This window comes from Panthera onca, chromosome F1 (assembly GCF_046562875.1).
Source record: "Panthera onca isolate mPanOnc1 chromosome F1, mPanOnc1 haplotype 2, whole genome shotgun sequence".
NCBI classification, from domain to species: domain Eukaryota; kingdom Metazoa; phylum Chordata; class Mammalia; order Carnivora; family Felidae; genus Panthera; species Panthera onca.
Genome location: NC_138355.1, coordinates 4,879,608 through 4,900,173, shown reverse-complemented (window position 1 = coordinate 4,900,173; position 20,566 = coordinate 4,879,608). Strand labels below are relative to the sequence as shown.

The window sequence follows — 20,566 nt, the reverse complement described above, 5'->3', positions numbered from 1 at the left end:
GACATAGCTGTATTTTTTCACTGTAGCTTACTGGGAATTCGAGTTCTGTTTTCTCTGATTCCAAGTTTCAAACCTTGATCTTCCTGGCCTTAAAAATGTGTTTAGTGCTGTGCCTCTAAGAGATCCCTTTTCCTTAGTCATTTCACACAACTTATTTTCAAACGGGAAGGATCAGTTTGAAATGTAATTATGGCATGCAAACCAAAAACATCATCTTTGTAAAATATGGCTTGAAAAACTTGAACCGTGGGTTTTGAGCATGGTTTTTTTCCTCCACGTACTGATGTCCTTGAAAACGCAGGAACTGTAATAAAACATGGGTAACCTTATATCTTCTCATACTATTGTTGATATTTTTTTCAAAGATTTAATGCCGTAGGAGTCTTGCAGACCAGAAGTGACAAGTTTTTTTTTTTCCCCCCCAAATTTTGGGTACATTTATATCAACATTGAGAAATGTAGAACAGTGAAACTGGGGTGTTTTAAAATAAAACGATTATAAAGTGGTTTGATTCAGAGGTGATGAACCAAAAAAAAAAAATTAAAAAAAGTAGTTCTGGGTATTCAGTGAAGTTTGATCACTATCCCGTATAGTTGTCGGCCTGTCACAGGTAAATTATGTCTTCCCCTAAAAGTTCCTTTTCTAAGGAAGAATGATTTGTAATTTCTAAGCTTCCTGCTCTGTTCCTTTCTAAATTTGGAGAGGAAGGAATCCCACGAATACTTTTCAGTAGCCCCAAAACAGAAGCTGGTGCAGCGGTCTGAAAGGCTCGTCCAGGTAGTCCACGGCAATTCTTTGTAGGCTCATTTTGAATAATTTAAGAGCACAAAAAAGGATCAGCTTTTCACTTGGTAGGCATTAGATGATTTGGTAGGTGGTTTGTACAGCTCAGGTGGACACATTTCCACAGATCCCTATAAAGGTAGGCTGGTTTGGTATGGGAATAAAAGGTCCTTGTGCTGGTTGCAAAAGGCTTTGGGATATTTTGGTGCTTAAGAAAGGGCTTTTCAGGTTATATTAACATTTGACTTCATCTCAATGATGCTTTTAAGTACTGTGGGACGTACGAGTTGTAGTATTAAATTGAGTCTTTATGTTAAGGAGTAGGTCTGATGTTTTAAAGTCCATCCAGAAATAGGAATGCATGGGCAGGAATTTCCATTTCAGTTGGTCAGAGTTCCGAAGAGAGGATATGATGAATATGTTGCCATTTAAGTATTTATGATAAGATCTCTCAGATGACTTCAATTTCAGGAATAGCAGGCTCGCTGCGTGTAATATTCCCAGGCTGGAGGGAACCAAGTGATGCTGTCCATTCTTGAGACCATCTTAAAGGCATGCTACGTGTGTCAAAGGCTGTATGTGGAATTAAGTGTTAATACTTCATTTAAAGAGGATCGTTTACAAAACGAGAAAGTGTGTTTCTTACTCGAGACGGTGAAAAAAGGTGGAGACCCAGAAAACTGGTAGTTTTATTAGGGTAACGTGCAACTTTTTGGTTCTATTATTTTTCATTTGTGTAATGTTTTAGAAGTGGAAGATAGAGGATTTATGTTTGAGGCAGGTGTGTGTATATGTAATTTTAACGTAGTGTAGGCCTTTTAAGTGATTTTTTTTTTTTAACCTAGTTGGTTACTTCCTCAAGCTCTTTTCTGATGGAAAGAGGAGCTTGTCTGATATAACATAATTGCGTGTAGACTAGTGGCTAAGAGCTCAGACGTTCTTAGGTCCATATTACGTGTAAATCGTCCATACTTACACTCTCTACTGGGCGACTTTTTTTTTTTTTTAATGTTTATTTATTTTTGAGAGTGAGAGACAGAGCATGAGCAGGGGAGGGGCAGAGAGAGAGGGAGACACAGAATCCGAAGCAGGCTCCAGGCTCTGAGCTGCCAGCACAGAGCCCAACGCGGGGCTCAAACCCACGAACCGTGCGGTCATGACCTGAGCCGAAGTCAGTCGCTCAACCCACTGAGCCACCCAGGCGCCCCCTGGGCGACTTTCGTATTAAAAAGAAAAGGTGTGGTAGAGTTATGAGGGTTCATCAAAGCCACTTACTAGCTGGATACCCTTGAGCTAATCACGTTATTTCACTGATCCGCATTAAAAAACATGTAAAAACAGGGACAGTTATTGCCTGGGTAGTGAGAGTCAAATGATAAGGGCAGAGAAGATGTTTTGTATGCTTTATAAAGCAGCATACAGTTCTATTCCTGCTCTTGTTTCCCGGCTCAGCTCTGTTTTAGACTAGTTATGTTAAACTTTCAGGCAGTTTGCTTTACCTTTCTGGGCCTTTCTAGTTCAAGGATGGTAAGTAGGTTACATTTTGCTTATCTGCTCCCAACTGCTGGTGGCTGCCTTGTTGACTCACACATAAATGCATTTCTGGGCTTGGTGGGAAAGCGTGCATGAGTGGTGTTTGTTTGGGACCCGCGTGTGGCCACCCAGAGTGTGGCAGTGGGGGTGTTTCCTGGAATGGTCCTTCTCGTCTGATCTAGTCCAGCCTTCTTACTTCCTAAGTGAGGAGTTTGATCTTTGATGTTTCCTTCCTATGTGGATGTTTAGAGTCTTCGAAATACTTGTTAGGATTTTGTTACCTTCATTTATGGTAATGATACGCTTAAGATGAATTTTAGAATGTACAATCAAGGCTCAGAAGATTCGGGATTTTCTCATTAATCGAGCAGACTGGTAAAAATGGAGGTATCCTTTTATTTCACAGGATTGTCGTGTCAGGTGACAAGTGAGATACCCATGAAAGGATGCACAGACTGGTGTCTCTGTTGTCATTGCTCTTCATTTACACTGTACTTGTTGGATGTGTGACTTTCCCCCAGAGGAACTAGGCAGACCCCATTTGGCTGGTGTAGAAGGAATCACATACCGGACTGATGGTTTTGGTTACTTAACCCTACTCACAGCTTCAATCTAGGGTAATTGTGTAACTTACAAAACACCCAGTCTTTATCGCTGGCGAAAGAAGGATTTGGGAAAATGTGATTTCAGTTTTTATGCGGTTGTGGGGAGGAAGAGGGGACTTAAACACTTCCTGTGTCGATTTAACCCTCCCTCCCCCCAATTGATGGATGAGACTGAGTATACGTAAAAGTTAAAGGAGTCTGAGTTGAGCTGTACCTCAATAGATGTTTCTCCAAATAAGGGCTTATGAAGTTTTCTGGCATTCCCCTGTGTTCCCATATGCTCTGTAAATTTTTTGGCTTTTGCGTTTACTGTGTTGTTTTATAAATATCCGAATCTGTCTCTTTTCATTGTAAGCTCCTTGAAGGCAGGGATTGCATTTTTTTAAAAAAAGTTTATTTATTTATTTTGAGAGAGAGAGCACACTTGAGTGGCAGAGGGGCAGAGAGGGGCGGGGCGTGGGGGGGAGAGAATCCCGAGCAGGCTCCACTCCGCACTGGTGGTGCAGTGCAGAGCCTGACGTGGGGCTTGATCTCACCGACGGAGATAGTGCCCTGAGCCCAAGTCGGATGCTTAACCAGCCGAGCCACCCAGGCACCCCTGCAGGGTTTGCATTTTTATGTTTATGGTATTGGTAAAATATTTGGCAAATAGCGGGTGTTCATGTAAATGTTTGGCTTTGACTAGGGTATTCCTTTCCAGGATCTGTTCACTGGTAATAGCAACCACCGTTTTGGGAGCACCTGTAATGTTCTTTAAGATGTTCTGAGTACGACAGGGTGTATCATAGTATTTGGCATGTAATAAATGTTAATTTAATTCAAACAAATGCCAGCATCTGGAGCACAGGAATAGGTGTAGAGTTTGTTTCTTATTCAAACAGAAAGCTAAGAAATGGCCAAAAAGAGCGAGACTGGGATTTGTTTAACTCCAGAGCCCTGTGGAGGATACCATGATCCTGGACTACCTTGTTGCTTCCTGAATTAATAGAAGGGCCATCATTCTGTTTTACAGTCTCTTCGATCATGGGACTTGTAAATACTGTTTTAGCAGAAAGCTTTTGCATGTGTGTGGGTTTAACTTACTTCTACTTAGTGCCTCCTTTGTTTTGATTCTTACCACTGCTTAAAATGCTAATAATTGGATAGTTTCTGATACTCATGAAGGACGATGTGTTACTCAGCTCAGGCCGCCATAACCAAATACTGTAGACTGGGTGGCTTAAACCACAGAAACTTATGACCTCATGTAATCTTCATTACCTCCTAAAAGCCCTATCTCCGAATATAGTCGCATTAGGGGTTAGGGCTTCAACTTGTGAATGTTGGGGGCACAGTTCAGTCCACGGTGGAAGATACCCAGATTTTTTTGGCCATTCCTAGAACTTTGGCAGAAGAAGCTGATCTGTATAATGTCTAGGCAATATATGGATAGGTTTGTTTTCAGTAATACTGCATACAAATGTTATTTGCTAAAGAAAGTAAACAGTGAGTTGTGCAACAAGAGAGCTCATATTTTCTAGAAATTTCTTTCCATTGTGAAGCTTCTGTTTTAGAATGTTTCTAATGAATTTAATTAACAAATAGCTTTTCCAAAGAATCATTTAGGTGTGAAGCAGTGTGCATGCATCTAAGCATACCGGTTGCTTGGCGGAGGGTGAAGGGGACCGGCTTTGAAGTCAGCCTGAGTTTGGCTTCTATTTTGTCATTTACTAAGTAGTTGATTTTTGAGTCGGTTATAGTCTGAGATTTGAATTTGTTTTGAAAATGGAGATACTTTTTGCATTATAGAACTACTGGGAAAACCAAATCAGAAATTCTATAAAACCCAGGCGTAGCACTTGGCGCACAAAATGGACTTGATGAGAGTGAATCCCTTCTTTGAAAGCCTGATGTCTCTTAAACTTGCGTTAAGAATGGTTACAGCTGCCGTGGGCACCTGGGGAGCTCGGCGGGCGCCTGGGGAGCTCGGCGCTGTCCCACCTCAGCTCCGTCCATGATCCCGTGGCTCGTGGGTTCGAGGCCCGTGTCGGGCTCTGTGCTGTCAGTGCAGATCCTGTTTCAGATCCTCTGTCCCCCTCTCTCTGCCCCTTCCCCGGTCCCGTGCACGCGGACTTTCTCTCTCTCAAAAATAAACAAACATTACAAAAGAAAAAGAATGGCACAGCCGCTTTAGAAAACAGCTTGGCAGTTCCTTAAGAGGTTAAACGTAGAGTTGCTGTTGACCCAGCAGTTACTCTCCTAGCTGTAGACCGCAGAGAAATGAAAAGGTGGGTCCACGGAGAAATTAGCACGCAGACATCCATGGCAGCATCATCCTCAATAGTCAAAAAGTGGAAACAGCCCGAACGTCCATTGATGATGAATGGATAATCAACGTGTGGTATGTCCATACGATGGGATAGTATTTGACCGTGAAAAGGAACAAAGTAGTGCCACATGCCACAGAGGGGTGAAAACATCTCAGGGAGGGAAGTCAGACACGAAAGGCCACGTTACAGGATTGCAGTGATAGGCAGTGTCCAGCAGAGGCGTCTTTAGAGACAGCGGGAAGATAAACGGTGGCCAGGGCCCGAGCAGGAGACTGAAGGAGGAGTGGGCCGTGGGTGCTCCTGTGGGTATGTGCCCGGCTCCTTTCTCCCGGGACGAAGATGTTCTGGAATGAAACGGTGCTGACGTTTGCACAACCCACTGAATCTGATCTTTTCAAATGGTGACGTTTAGGGTATGTGAATGATATCTCAGCCGTGCTACCTCATCCTCGGGTTATTATTTCCTCTTATTCACTAGAATAGATGCTGTCATTTGCTGTACACAGTTTCTGACATCTTTACAACTTTGGGCTAATATTTTAAATGGACGCATTTGTATTTTCTAAAGAAGAGAGGTCGGAGACCGAGTCCCTGGGCCTTTCCCTGTAGACAGCCAGGCAGGTGGGAGTGCGGGAGGGAAGCCTCGCTGAGGCGCCTTGGCGGCCTAAACAGCTTTGGGGCCCTCCCTCTGGTGGCCCTGCCAGGGGTCCTGATGGTGAGCTCACCGATGGTCCATGAAGCAAATCAGGAGAATCTTAGGAGAACCTTGTAATCTGTTGGTGATTTTTCTTGTGTATGTCTGCAGTGCCCTCAGATACCAAAGAGAGCTTTGTCTTTGGGGAACAGAGTAGTCTTGACATCTTTAGATGGACTGAGGACTTTTCCAGGGGTAAAGTTCTTCTAAAACATGTGGTCTTGGTAACCAGTGCATCTCATGGCACGAAGTCCAAAACTGCCTTTCACTGTGTGTGCGAGGCCCTCCGTGTTCTGTCTTGTTCGGCCTCTGTGTTACTTGTGTCAGCTGGGTGTGGTGGAAGCTTCCTGAAGAACCCAGAGCATGAGTGAAATAAAAGGAATAGCTCTTTGGGTCGCATCGCAGGGGGGTGCAGGCTGGGCGTTCACCCCTGTAGCGAAGGGACCTTCCTTTGGTTTTAGGGTGACCACACATTGGTTCCGTTTGAGTGTCTGCTTCGTTCTAGAGTCCTGAGATGTCCCTACCTCTCCCCTTCTCATGCTAGACTGGGGTTGCCAGCAAATTGTGACTCTTGAGTTTTTAACACTTTAAGATTTATGAATCATAAGTTTTAAATTAGAACATTGTTATTTTTATTGCTTTGTAACCTCTTTAATCTTTGCGTTTGCAGTATTTTGAGAAAATGAACCAATGACTATTGTCCCAGTTAATGTCTGGTCAGTGTTTTGTTTTGTTTTGTTTTGTTTTGTTTTAGTTACTTTTTCCCTTCCATTATAAACTCCCGGTACAGTTTTGATGTAGATTTCAGAAGGTATGGAAAGTATGAAGATGTTAATAACTCAAAATCAAACTATCTAGAGTTTTGCTGTTTTGATTTATAGCTTTCTAGACTTTTTATAACGCACCTATGCAGCCATAAGTATGTTTATGTATGTACGAGTGTGGTTTTTTTTTTTTCAACGTTTTTTATTTATTTTTGGGACAGAGAGAGACAGAGCATGAACGGGGGAGGGGCAGAGAGAGAGGGAGACACAGAATCGGAAACAGGCTCCAGGCTCCGAGCCATCAGCCCAGAGCCCGACGCGGGGCTCGAACTCACGGACCGCAAGATCGTGACCTGGCTGAAGTCGGACGCTTAACCGACTGCGCCACCCAGGCGCCCTGTACGAGTGTGTTTTAAGTAAAAGTGAGATCGTACTGTTTGTAAGTGAAATTGTTCTACGTTATATGTTTTGTAATTGATGCCTTTTTACATAATTCTTGTCACTCAGTACCGATCTATGTAATTTTAAGAGAATGCGTAGTATTTTCACTATGCTTTGGGTGACCTTAATCTGCTTAATTTACTCCTTAGGGGATGGAGTTTTAGATTTTTTTCACTATTTTTGTTATTATAAAAACAGTGCTGTGAACATCTTTGGATATATGTCTTTGTCTACATATTTGATCTTTTTTTATCTGCACATCTGTTTATGTTCTGGGATAAATTCCTAGTATGTATTTTTTCCTCTCTCTTACTTTTTTCTGTTAGGTCCTCTGAGGTCAACCTGTTTGCTTCTTCGTCTCTCTGACACCACTCAAATATGGGCCACTGGTCCCTTCGCGTGAACATTTATTTATTTTTAAGGTTTTATTTTTAAGTAACGTCTACACCCAACGTGGGGCTCACACTTAACAATGCCAAGATCAAGTCCTATGCTCCCCCGACAGCCAGCCAGGCGCCCCTCACGTGGACACGTAGCGTCTTCTCATTTCCATCCTCATCCCCCCTTCTCTGGGCAGCAGTCAGAATGATCGTAAACGTGGCCGGTTGCCTTCTGTGGCATCTTAGTACTCCCAGAATAAAACCCGGATTATTAAGGTCCTGCCTGATCTGGCTGTGTTCCTAGTTCCCACCTAGGTGTCTATGAGTCCACAGTAAATATTTGAGTGAAAAATAAATGAATTTACCAGACGAAAGGGAATTTTATTAGTTTCTGATACACGTTACCAAATTAGCCACAGTAGATGAGAGTGTCAGCTTTCCAACATTCCGTCCAATTTAGGGCAGGATCAGCATTTTTAATCTTTGCCAATCTGATAGGCAGAAGGCGTTATCTCAGTGTTTCATTTTTTAGATTTTTCTTAAGCTCTTTCTATGCCCAACGTGGTGGGGCTGGAGCTCACAACCCCCCCGGGATCAGGAGTCATGGGCTCCACCGACTGGGCCAGCCAGGCACCCGTCAGTGTTTTGATTTGTGTTTCTTTGATTACTAGGAGAGTCGGACATTTCCTCGTGTGACTATTGGACATCCCTGTACTTGTGCGAATCGTCTGTTCATGTGCTTGTCTGTTTCCCGGTGGGATGTTAAGTCATTCCTGTGGTGATTTATTGTGTCTTCAACAGGGAGCCCCTCATCGTGCAGGTATAACGTCTCCCGCGTGGTTGACACCCCAGCTCGCAGCCAGTAGGAGGCGCTTGAGGCACCTCCCTGGGACTCACCTGGGCCTTCTCGGGCCTTCTGTGGGCAGCTCACGCAGAAGTGGCAGCCTTGGTGTGCAGGCTCTTGTCGGACCCCTGCCTGTCACCTATCCCCTTGTCTCCTGGGCCCTGGCCGGTCATGTGGTCAAGCCCAGAGTCTGCGTGGGAGCAGACTGCAGGGGACGGACCTGGGACACGATTCACCTTGGCTTTTAGTTTTCTTTGTTTTGGTAGAGAGGTGCCTCTGTCGGTCCTCGCCTTGATAGTTTCTGCCTTTGCTGTCGTGCCTTTCCCAACCTAAAATTGTCTGTGTACTCACCTACGTTTTCTTCTTTTCTCTTTATGGCTTCATTTATGTTTCAGTGTAAGCCACCTACAATTTATTTTGATGTAAGGTGGTGGGAGTTTAGGTTAGGATCTGAGTATCGCGTGTCTGGTCACCTGTCACCATCCTCTGTTGACTAAGCCATCCTTTCTCATTGGCTTGAAACGCCACGTTCATGTGTATGTACTGGGTTTCCATAAACACCGAGTTCTGTTTCTGGACGCGGTAATGATCTAACTCGGTGCTATTTCCTCATGATTTAACAACTGTAAGTTTGTAGTTTAATGTCTAGTAAGGGAAGTTACTGTTTGTTTTCTTAGAACTTTCAAAACTTTGCTTTTCCATTTAATACATTCTTCTAAAGGGGTTTTAGAATTATTTTATCAGTTAAAACAAATAAAAATGAAATAAAAGGAAAAGTGACACCCCCAAACCTGTTGGGATTTTAATTAGACTTGTGATAAATTAATGGATTAATTTGAGGAGAGGAGAGAATTGACCAAGTTTTCCATGCTTGCCCCCCCCCCCCCCCCAATTTCTGTACTCAGATTTTTCACATCCTCTCTAGAAGGTACGGCAACACAGTAGTTTCTAGCACAATAGATTTGATATGGTACCTTTAAAAAAGTTCTTCTCGGGGCGCCTGGGTGGCTCAGTCGGTCGAGCATCCGACTTCAGCTCAGGTCAGGATCTCACGGCTCGTGAGTTCGAGCCCTGTGTCGGGCTCTGGGCTGACAGCCCAGAGCCTGGAGCCTGCTTTGGATTCTGTGTCTCCCTCTCTCTCTGCCCTTTTCGCTGCTCACGCTCTGTCTCCGTCTTGTCTCTCAGAAATAAAAAAATGTTAAAAAAAATAAAAAGTTCTTCTATCTTTAGAAATTAAACTTATAGCTCCTTTACAGTATAAGTACAACATCTGTTTCCATGTTTGCTTGTCTTAATTTTACTTAAACTGTATGTGCTTGTATTTAAACATAATGCCTGGGATTTTAAGAAAGTTTTTCCTTTGCTAATAATTCAGTTCCAACGTTGGCGTTTATATACTTTGGTTGTCTTAGGTTTTGAAATATCATAGCTAACGGTTGTTGAGTACTCGTTGACTGAAATACTTTACATATTGCCTATTTAATGCTCCTCCAACAATTTCTGCAGTAGGAGCCGTTGTTACTTTGTAGATGAGGACACAGAGTCCCAGAAGAGCAGCTTCCACAGGGTCACCCACTAGTCCCCAGCGGACGGGGGTTCCGACCCAGGCAGGCCATTCTGGGGCTCACACTTTTGACCAGTCTGCCCCGGGGCCTCTGTGTCCTAGAACTTCTAGGACTTCTAGAACTTTTAAAATGCAGACATGTGAGTGAGTGATTTATTTTCTTCGTGATCTCATCACATAAGGGATCTTTATTTTCTGAAGATAATTGGTACAAGAGCAAGGCCATGTCAAATGAATTGACCCTACAAGAGGAGTGCTACCTCAGTGATAGCCAGGTAGGGAGGAAAGGTTTTATTTAGGTTGCCTCTCGAAGAACGAAACAAAATTATGAAAACATTCGTGTTGTGGTTGCAGCTGTGTTAAATTCTTAGAATGGAACAAGAGTGAATCAAGTGTTAGTTGCTGATTTTTACATAATTTTTCTCTAAAATTGTAAGATAGCATGGAACTGAACCCTTCATATCGTGATAGACTTTTTTAAATAAACGTTTATTCATTTTTCAGAGACAGAGCGTGAGTGGGGGAAGGGCAGAAAGAGAGGGAGACACAGAATCCGAAGGAGGCTCCAGGCTCTGAGCCATCGGCACAGAGCCCGACCCGGGGCTCGAACTCACGAACCGCGAGATCGTGACCTGAGCCGAAGTCGGATGCTTAACTGATGGAGCCCCCCAGGCGCCCCTCGTGATAGACTTTTCTAGCGTCTTCCCAAAGAAAGTCGTTTTGCCAAAATGCTCAGGGGCTCCACTCGGAAGGCCAGGGGCTTTACCTCGATTTCTGGTGTATTTCTTTGACCTCCTGTTGCCTCGTCTGTCTTGGCTTTCTCCAGTCACTCGCTCATTGTCTCTGTTAAGATGCTTCCGGCTGCAAGTAACAGCCTGCCCCGTGCGAGGACGTTAGGCACGGTTGCTGCCCTGCACTGGGGGTCCGGGGCAGAGCGGGCCGCTGGCACCCTGCGCCCAGGGGTCTCTGCCACCTCTCCGCCTCCGGGGCCGGCTGGCTGTAGGGTTTCTAGGCCTCACATCCAGACCCAGTGCTTCTTGGAGGTCAGAGGACATCTTGCGTTCCTTTTTCTCCCCCTTAAGGTCTAATGTAGATACGGCGGAGTGTATTGTAAGCGCACACACGGCGTGATGGAGTTTTACCGCGTCTACATGCGTGTGTAGCCACCACCCACGTCAGGATACAGAGCACACCTCCCACCTGTCAGCCGCCCTCTCATTTTCCTGCCCAGTCAGCATCCCTCTCAAAATTGTCGTTTTTGTCAGCGGCTCTGCCGCTGGTTGGAAACTGTTCCCGTCGTGTTCGGTGACGTCACGAAGGCCCGCGTCTCCGGGAAGGTTTGCACTCCCGCTTCGTGCGTGGTTTGCGTGGTGTTGCTCCACCACGTGGAGCGTGGTTTGCGTGGTGTTGCTCCACGTTGAAGCGTCCGTCAGTCACTGAGCCACCGACAGGGAGAAGGTGAACTGGACAGACGGGCTCGTGCGACCTGGGAGGGAGGTTTGATAGGGGCTGATTTTTTTTTTTGAAAAAATTTTAAGCTTATTTATTTGGAGAGAGAGAGAGCATGCACAAGTGGGTGAGGGCAGAGAGAAGGAGAGACAGAATCCCAAGCAGGCCCCACGCCATCAGTGCAGAGCCCAACGTGGGGCTCGAACTCACAAACTGTGAGATCGTGACCTGAGCCGCCCGAGATCAAGAGTCAGACCCTTAACCAGCTGCGCCACCCAGGCTCCTGATGGGGACTGATTTTACGAATGGTTAGTTCAGTAGTGGGTGTTGTGGCGGTAGGTTACTTTTGCATCCCTGGGCAACCTTGGCATCTTAGGGGCATCTGGCAGCGAATCCCATCAAGACCCCTGAACCTGTTTTGTCCTGTATTAACGTTTTGACATGTGTATGCTTCTGGATTGCTGTTGCATCGGGCGGTTGTCCCATCTGGTCTCCTGTTACCTGTGCCACAGAAGCTCACAGGTGCTCTGCGTAGCTCACGGTTGGTCAGCTCAGTCTCCCGTATCACACGCCCCATGGCTTCCCCCTGCCGTGACACTCAAGACTGAGCTCCCGGTCATGGCCTGCAGGCATGGTTCCTGCGTGATCCTTCTTGCTCTGGGATTCCAAAGTTAGAGACACGGCCCAAAAAGATAAATCCTCAAAAACCACTTTAAAACAGTAAAGGTGAGCGTAGACGTGACCCATTCCCTTGTGCTTATAGCTTAGGCGGGGGCGTAGCGATGAATCACTTTTCAAAAGCTTTGAGGAATGGTATATGGGTGGTATCGTGAGGCTAGAGACCATTTCGTGTATTTGTGTTTGATTTCTTTCGAAATATCTGCAAATCATACTTAAAATTTTTCTCACGTAGAGTGCTTTTTATTTATGGCAGATTGACAACGTTGTTTTGTATTGCTGTAGTGTTTTGTCATACTCATCTGTTATTTTGTTCGGATCGTCCACTTTAAGGAAAGTCTCTGTCATCCTCTTGTGTTCCTCTGGGTACGGAAGTTTTTCACGGTGTTTTCATTTTGGGAAGAGAAGTCAAGTTGAACAGAATCACCTTTAGCTTCAGAGCCCTTCCCTTTGCTGGCTGTGAGGCCTTCCGTTGGCTGCCTAGACCTCAGGGTCTTTGTGTGCACGATGAGATTACGCATCTGCTGCCTTGTCTCGCCGTCTGACATAACGCATTTGGAGGATTTATGGATTTGGTGTGCTCTAGTTATCGCTCTCTTCGTGTTGTGCCTTTGCTTTTGTATTAGCAAGCACGGGCTTCTGAATGTTCTCTGCCTTTTTTCTTCAGCTTTTACCATGAAAGACTTCTGTTTTTAGGCACTCTAAAAGTAAGGAACGTTAAACTCTTAGAGAACCTAGATTTTAAAATGATGTCTGAGATATGTTAATATGATTCTTCAGATTGAGAAGCAGAGCCCTGGATGGTAGAACCATCACCTGCGCCACGGGGACCAGCCTCCCTTCCCTGCCATCGGACCCTCAGGCCTCCTCCCCTCCACCTTCCCACCGTGTGTGATGCTTGGTGCCCTCCTCACGTCCTTCTGGAGAACCTCGGCCTGCCCCTGCGCGGCCCGCGGAAGGGGCGCCTCCGCCTGGCGCTCGGGGCCCTGCAGACCCTCCGGCCGTGCCTCGGTGCCCCTCGTTCATTTTGGAATGGTGTGCTTGAGGTTCCCCAGGGGCACTGCTGGGCTTTTGGTCTTGCTCCTTCTGTTCTGCCTTCCCGAAAGCTGCCTCTGTGCCCACGCAGTGTCTCTCGCTGCGGTTTCCTCTTCTAGTCCGCGTCTTCAGCGATCACTCCTGTAGCGAGCTCGGAGCATCTGTCCGCCTTCCAGAGCGTTTGCCACTCCGGGCATAAACTCCGCTCCGAGACGCACTGGAGGCTTCTCTCGCTCCAGCCGGTTCCGTAAGCGCTTTGCAACACACCGGGTATAATCAGGGACTTCCGGTAACTCTAAAAAATACGTGTAAAAGCTAAATTCATGATTACTGATTGTTTTAGACCTTCCCATTTTAATTCTCTCTCTGAATCGGGATTTTCAAAGGTATTAAGACAGTACTTTGAACAATTTTGTGTTAAACAGTATGTTTTTGTATCCCTGTGATCACGGTATGTGTACAGGTATGAATAAGTGACAGAGCAAAGGTGTCACGATGGGGTATTTGGATAAAAAACTTTTATATGTAAATGTTAATATGTAATGTACTTGAAAGCGTAAGGACAACACATCAAGTGTATTTTTTTTCTGCCTGGAAACCTGATTATATGAATAAGTTCCTGTCACCCAGTCAGCAAGCCTGTTTCCCTTTAACTGATTAATTGATGCGGTTCTCTTTGAATCTGTGGAAAGCACTAAAATTAGAAACTGATTCATAAGGTTTTTTAAAATTTTATTTTATATTTAAAATTTTTATTTCTTGAGAGAGAGAGAGAGAGAGAGAGCACGCATGTGTATAAGAGCAGGGGGAGGAGCAGAGGGAGAGAGAGAATCCCAGGCAGACTCCAAGCCCAGTGTGGAACCCGACTCGGGGCTCAAACCCATGACCCTGGGATTATGACCTGAACCATAATCAAGAGTTGGATGCTCACCCGACTGATCTACCCAGGCGCCCCAGAAACTGATGCAGTCAGGTTTTGGTATAGATCGTGGGCCACGTTTATGAAGTAGGCAGTTTTTTCTTAAGATCTCCAGATCCCCTCTTTTCCTTTATTGATGGATGCTTGGAATTGACTCATTGTATTGGGGGTTGATAAGTCAGAGCTTTGTGAGGCAGGCTGGAAACTCAGGGTTTTGTGTTACAGTCTTGAGGCAGAATTCCTTCCTTCCTTCCCTCGTCCAGCTTGTGGTGTTTGCTGGCAATCCTTGGCAATCCTTGGCTTCTAGAAATGCATCACTCCCAATTTCTGCTTCTCTGGTCATATGGCTGTCTTTTCCCCGTGTGTCTCTGTTTTCATGTGGTGGTTTCCTCTTTTAAGGAGACCGGTCATATTGGATTAAGGGCCCAGCCTACCCCAGTGTGACCTCATCACAACTAATTCATCTGTAATGACCCTGTTTTCAAGGAAGGTCACGTTCTGGGGTACCGGGGGTTAGGATGTCGACGTCACCTCTCGTCTGAGTTTCCCATTTGGGTGTGGACCGCAGCGTTGGCCTCATCCATCTCTCCCTTTAATCAGCTCACGGCCCCAAGTGATAGGTACAGAGGCGGATGTGCACACACACGCTACATATAAACACAGGCAGGACACCTGTAAGGCCACTAGAACTCATGAACAAGTTCAGCAAAGTTGTGGGTGTAAGATCACACAAAAATAAGTTGTGTTTCCTTACACCAGCAGTGAACAATCCAAAAAGGAAAATAAGAAAGCAGTTCCATTTACTGTAGTATCTAAAATAATAAAATACCTAGGAGTAAATTTAAGCAAGGAAGGGACTCGTCTACTGAAAATTATAAAATATTGCCGAAAGAAATCAAAGACCTAATTAACTTGAACAGAGCTCTGTCCCTGGATTAAAGACTTAACGTTAAGATGACAGTACTACCCACAGTGATCTACTACAGATTCAATATAATCTCTGTCAAAACCCGGCATATTTTTGCAGAAATCGAAAAACCCATCCTGAAATTTAGATGGTATCCCATGGGACCCGGCATAGTCAGAAGCCATCTCGAAAAAGAACAAAGTTGGAAGACTCTCACTTAACTGATTTCAGAACTTACTACAGAGCTGCGGTAATCAAAACAGTGTGGTCCTGGCACAGACTGGCCCCATGGACCAGTGGATCCGAATAGAGACCCTGGACGTTAAACTTGCACATTTGTGGTCACGGGACTTTTGACCAGGGCACCAAGACCAGTCGATGGGGAAAGGATCATCTTTTCAACAAATGATGCTTGGAAATCCTGGGTATTTCTAGTCGTATTGAAAGAAAGTTTAGTAAGAAAGCAAGTTTTCCTTCAGGATGGATCCCAACCTCTAAATCAGGGTTCCTCATCCTCGGCTGTATTGATGTTTGGGGTCAGATGATTCTGTGTCGTGAGGGCTGCCCTGGGCATTGTAGGATGCCCAGCCTTGCCCCTGGTGGCTGCCACTAGATGCCAGTAGTTCACCCCACCCTACCCCTACCCCCCGCCCCGTAGTGACAAGCAAAAATGTGTCCAGTGTCAGATTTTGAACGGGAGAAAAGTCAACCCAGTTGTGAACCACCGCTCTAAATCCGGTAATGTCAGGAGCTACTGTACAATTTTTAAAAGTTAAAAAAAAAAAGTTGGACGTTTATTAAATTTTTTAATGTTTATTTTTGAGAGATTGGAGACAGAGTGCGAGCAGGGGAGGGGCAGAGAGAGAGGGAGATACAGAGTCTGAAGCGGGCTCCAGGCTCCGAGCTGTCAGCACAGAGCCCGACGCGTGGCTCGAACTCGCAGACTGTGAGATCATGACCTGAGCTGAAGTCGGACGCTTACCAAACTGAGCCACCCAGGCGCCTCAAAAGTTTGACATTTAAAACATTTAAATGTTTTGTGTTTAAGTGAGAAAAAAAGGCGATTTTCATGCTGTTCCCTACTTTTATTGCAAAAGAGTCATCTATTTGGTTATTTAGACTTTAGCTTGGTAACACAAGCACAGTTTGTAAATAGTGTTTTAAAAAAGAAAATCTATCCTGAAAGTCCTTTCATACATTCCCATTTGTAAGTTAGAAACTATATGAAGATGAAAAAAATAAGCTTTCGAATTTTAATGTGACAAAATAAAACCCATTCAAAGAAATTGTTATACCTCATTGTTAGTTGCGTGTAAGTATTTAAAATAAACTTAGCGTTTTTTTTTTTTTTAAAGTTTATTTATTTTGAGAGAGAAAATGAACAGGGGAGGGGCAGAGAGAGAGAGAGAGAGAGAGAGAGGGAGAGAATCCCAAGTAGGCTCTGCACTGTCAGCACAGAGCCCGACGTGGGGCTCGAACCTACGAAACTGTGAGACCATGACCTGAGCTGAAATCAAGAGTTGGGTGCTTAACCGACTGAGCCACCCAGGTGCCCCAGTTCATTGTTTTTTAAAGTTATTTTCATGATTAACTTTTGTGTCCCAAAGACTTGCTGAATTGTCCTCATTGATCCCGATACACGTCGGGCATGGGGCACGAGTCCCTGGTCAGAGATCACAGTGTTTCCGAGGCTAACCTTTGCCTACACTGGGTACAAACCAAATGGGCCAGCCAGTTACATAGGACAACTTTTAATGTTCTCTGCTTACATAGAATGAGTAGATCTGTGGTTGTCATAGCTACTCTTTGTTGCACCTTCAGGGACAGGCCAGGAGACTTGCTAAGTGCTTCCCGTGAATCACTTCATGTGATGGATTAGGATGAGCCATGCGGTTGGTGTCCTCGCTTACGGTGGAGGAAACTGAGGCTTAGTCGTGTGGTTGGCGGATGACAGCTGAGGTTCAGATCAGAGTCCCGCGTGATTCCAGAGACCCTGGCCCTAGCATTCTGTGTGGCCTGTAATTCTGTTACCTTCCGGTGCTGCTTCTCAGATTCAATTTCCCCTCCCTAAGATCGCATCCAGGGCGGTGTCTGCCTTCAGCTAGGAGTTTGCGCAGGAAGGAGGCGATGGGCCGCGTGGCGCGCTTGGCTGGGCGTTGTGAGTCTTTGAACGACAAAGTGAAACGACGTGCTGTGTGGGCACAGCTGCCCTTTGGGGGAGGAATTCACCTCGGCGGGGCCCTGGCCCGGGAGTGCCCGGCCGGCGAGCGCTGGATCCTCCTGGACCCGGAGCTGTCTCAGTTCCAAACCTGGATGTGCTTTGCCCCAGGTCTTCAGAGTGATTCCAGCTTTTCTCGTAGATGAATGACTTCCAATCTGTGGGCTCCGGGGGCAGCCATAGGCTTGTCTTGAGGAGTCCGTGTGCACCGAGCTTTGTCATCTGAGATGCCGTGTTCACGTGCGGTAGATGGCACGTGTGTGTACGTGCTGTTACATTACACAGATTAATTTAAAAGATAGGAAATTCAGACTGCTTTTAAATCACATTTTCTCTGTCAACATACATTAAAAATATACTTCATGAATTTAAATTTTTTTAATGTTTATTTATAATTTTTGAGAGAGACAGAGACAGAATGTGAGTGGGTTAGGGGCAGAGACAGCGGGGGGGGGGGGCGGGGGGACACAGAATCCGAAGCAGGCCCCAGGCTCTGAGCTGTCAGCACAGAGCCCGACACGGGCTCGAACGCACGAACCGCAAGATCATGACCTGAGCCGAAGTCGGTCGCTCAACCGACTGAGCCACCCAGGTGCCCCTACGCTTCATGAGTTTAAAGGGCCTTCTCTTCGAAAAGTTGGGGAACACGGTTGTGAGTTTATCTGTATTTAGTCGGGTTTCTTCAGTGGGGCTTGGCAGTCATTTCTCAAGAGAAATGGGGAAATCCCAACACAATGAAAGGATTTCAGACCAGGGCCAGAATAGCTGCAAGCTTTTGGTTTTCTTTAGACGAAACCGAATTCTGTTAAAAAAAAAAAAAAAAAAGTTTTATGAGATGTTACTAGTTACTCATATAGGTAATAACATAAAAATAGTTCCAATAAATTTTAGGTAGGAGAAAACTATTAGGAAATTGTAGCCCTTGCTTATAAATTACGATTTTTAGAAACTAAACTGAAAGGATCAAATTACTTCTTTTAAATTATGCAACAAAAGGTGCGTGGGTATGTTATTACCTTGGAGTTTTAAAAAAACCAACTCTTGCAGGTGATGCTTTTAGAAGAAAGGCGTCCACCATGAGTAGCAGTTGTTTCTAGCAGGGAAGCCCTGAGAGCGAGGAGACGTCAGTGTCTTTCACGGTGCACAGGGGCTGGGATTTGGGTTTGGGATTCTCTAGTTCTAGAATTTGCATCCTCAGACCGCGGGTGTTGGTAGTGGTGTCTGTAAAACGGTCTTTGCATCCTTTCTCAGCCTCGATGGGGTTAAGTGTGGCTCGGCGAGTCAAGAAAAGGGGTTCTGTCTGCTTTCAGACCGCAGGATCTCGTTGCTATGCAACAAGCATTGTCAGTCAGTATAGGGTGTAGTAAATTGGTATTCTCCGTCCCTTTGCACCGCGTGCTCATTTCGTAATCGGAGAGATGTGCTTTGGGGCTATTTTGCAAGGTTTTATTTTAAAACACACGGTTAAAGATGGTTTTTGTTGCTTTTTATAATGAGCTCCCTTTAAGGCCTGTGAGGTCTTTCTGCCCCTGTGTAGAAGCTACACCAAAATGCTTGTGTTCAAAGAAAGGGTTTCTGGTTTTGTTTTGTGTTGTATTTGTATTTTGGTTTTGTTATCATTTACTCAAAAATGAATACATTTTTGCTGGAAAACTCAAGTGAAATAATTCAGACATTAGAGCTTTGCCGGAGCACAATACATTATTTTGAAATTTATATTTTAGAAGTATGACCCAGAAGTTGATATCAGAATCCCTTGATTGATAAAGATTATTTTTATAGGAATCCTAGATTTGTATAGAGTCTCATGTAGAATCTGATAGTGTGTTTTTTTTCCAGGAGAAATTAAAATTCTAATAGCAAAGCCTTTTTCTAAAAAATTGAGGCACAGTATACAATGGTAAAACGTACTGTCCTAACTGTCCTCAGCATGCAGTTTGGGGGCCTCACGTGCATTCACAGCGCTGTTCCGGCCACTGGCTCCGTCCTCCTCCAGGACTGAGGGACAGCTTCGTGTGTCTACTCTGTGACCTAGGCCAGGCCGGCTTCCAAGTGTTTTCGATAAACCGACTTGTCTAATCTTCATGGCATCCCTAAAGGATGAGTCCTCTCGCTGTGTTCCAAATGGGGACAGAGGTGCAGAGAATAAACACAGTGCTGCTGGCAGCAGGGGTTCGGGCCCCGGCTTCCACAGCCGGCGGCCCAGCTGCCACTGGACGGCGCCCTCTCTTGGCATCAGTTTCTTTCCTGGTTAGTGGTCTTCATAAAATTACCTCTGTAGCTTTTTCAAGTAAATTTAATGTACCTTAGTGGTATTTTGGACACTTAATGAGTTTAGTTTGGCCATCAATCATAAATGTCATAAGTTTTAGGTGTTTTTTTCCTAAGTATTTTTAAAGGATGCAGTTTGTATTATTTCATATTATGGTTAATTGTACATGAAATTATAAATGTTACAGCTAATCACATAAAGAAGATCGAGTTCCCTTTCCCAGTTTGTTTCTGGCCCATCTTCCGTGCTGTTCCTTCTGGGAGCATGTACAGAGAATGCAGGTTATTTTCCAACAGTGTAGAATGAACATAACCGGGAGGTACGTGGTTACTAGAGAATTCTGATGTGATGCTGTCCGGAGTCTTAAGCCAGTTGGCACTGGAGTACCTACTTAGTATCTTCTGAATCCATGCTTTTCTTTTTCGCAGATAAGCTGGAGGTGATTTGGGGACTGGCAGTCTAATAATGGGCAGTGGGGCCAGAGTGAAGCCAGGTGTCACCCCAACTTTCAGCTGATGTGAGGTTCCACTTCTTTTCTGCTGGACACGGTGTCTCTGTTCCCATTCTTTAGCTAAAGAACTTCTTTTTCCCTCTGACTGCCTCCCTCAGCCCACCGAATATTCCAGCAAATTTTCTGCCTGAGATCCCCTTGCCCCCTATCCTCCCCAATTGGTATGCTCCCATCCGGATCAACCAGAGTTAGCCTACTGTTTGCTTCCATTTCTCTTCACAGTTGCACCATCTTAAAAAAAAAAAAAAAAAAAAAAAAAATCTTTTCTTTTTTTTTTTAAATGTTTATTTTTGAGAGAGAAGGAGACCGTGAGCTGGGAAGGGGCAGAGAGAGAGGGAGACACAGGATCCCAAGCAGGCTCTAGACTTCGAGCTGTCAGCAAAGAGCCGGACTCGAGGCTCGAACTCACGGACCGTGAGATCATGACCTGTGCCGAAGTCAGACGTTTAACTGACTGAGCCACCCAGGGACCCCCAAAATGTCCTCCTTTTATTTTTGTACATTTACATACATGTTTGATTATACTTTATGCATTTTTGTTCACTTGATGTTTTGTATTTTCTATGCTTTAAAAAAACTCAATTTTATTAGTTGCATATTTCACTGTAATTTACCTATTTCCTTGTAAATGGCTACTTACATGGTCGAAGGTGATTTTG

General features: G+C 44.9%; 1 protein-coding gene across 11 annotated transcripts in view; it reads left to right on the top strand.

Moving 5' to 3' along the window:
* ENAH (ENAH actin regulator) overlaps nucleotides 1-20,566 on the top strand; it is a 136,406-nt gene that overhangs the window by 1,288 nt on the left and 114,552 nt on the right. The gene's annotated exons all lie outside the window — the stretch shown is intronic.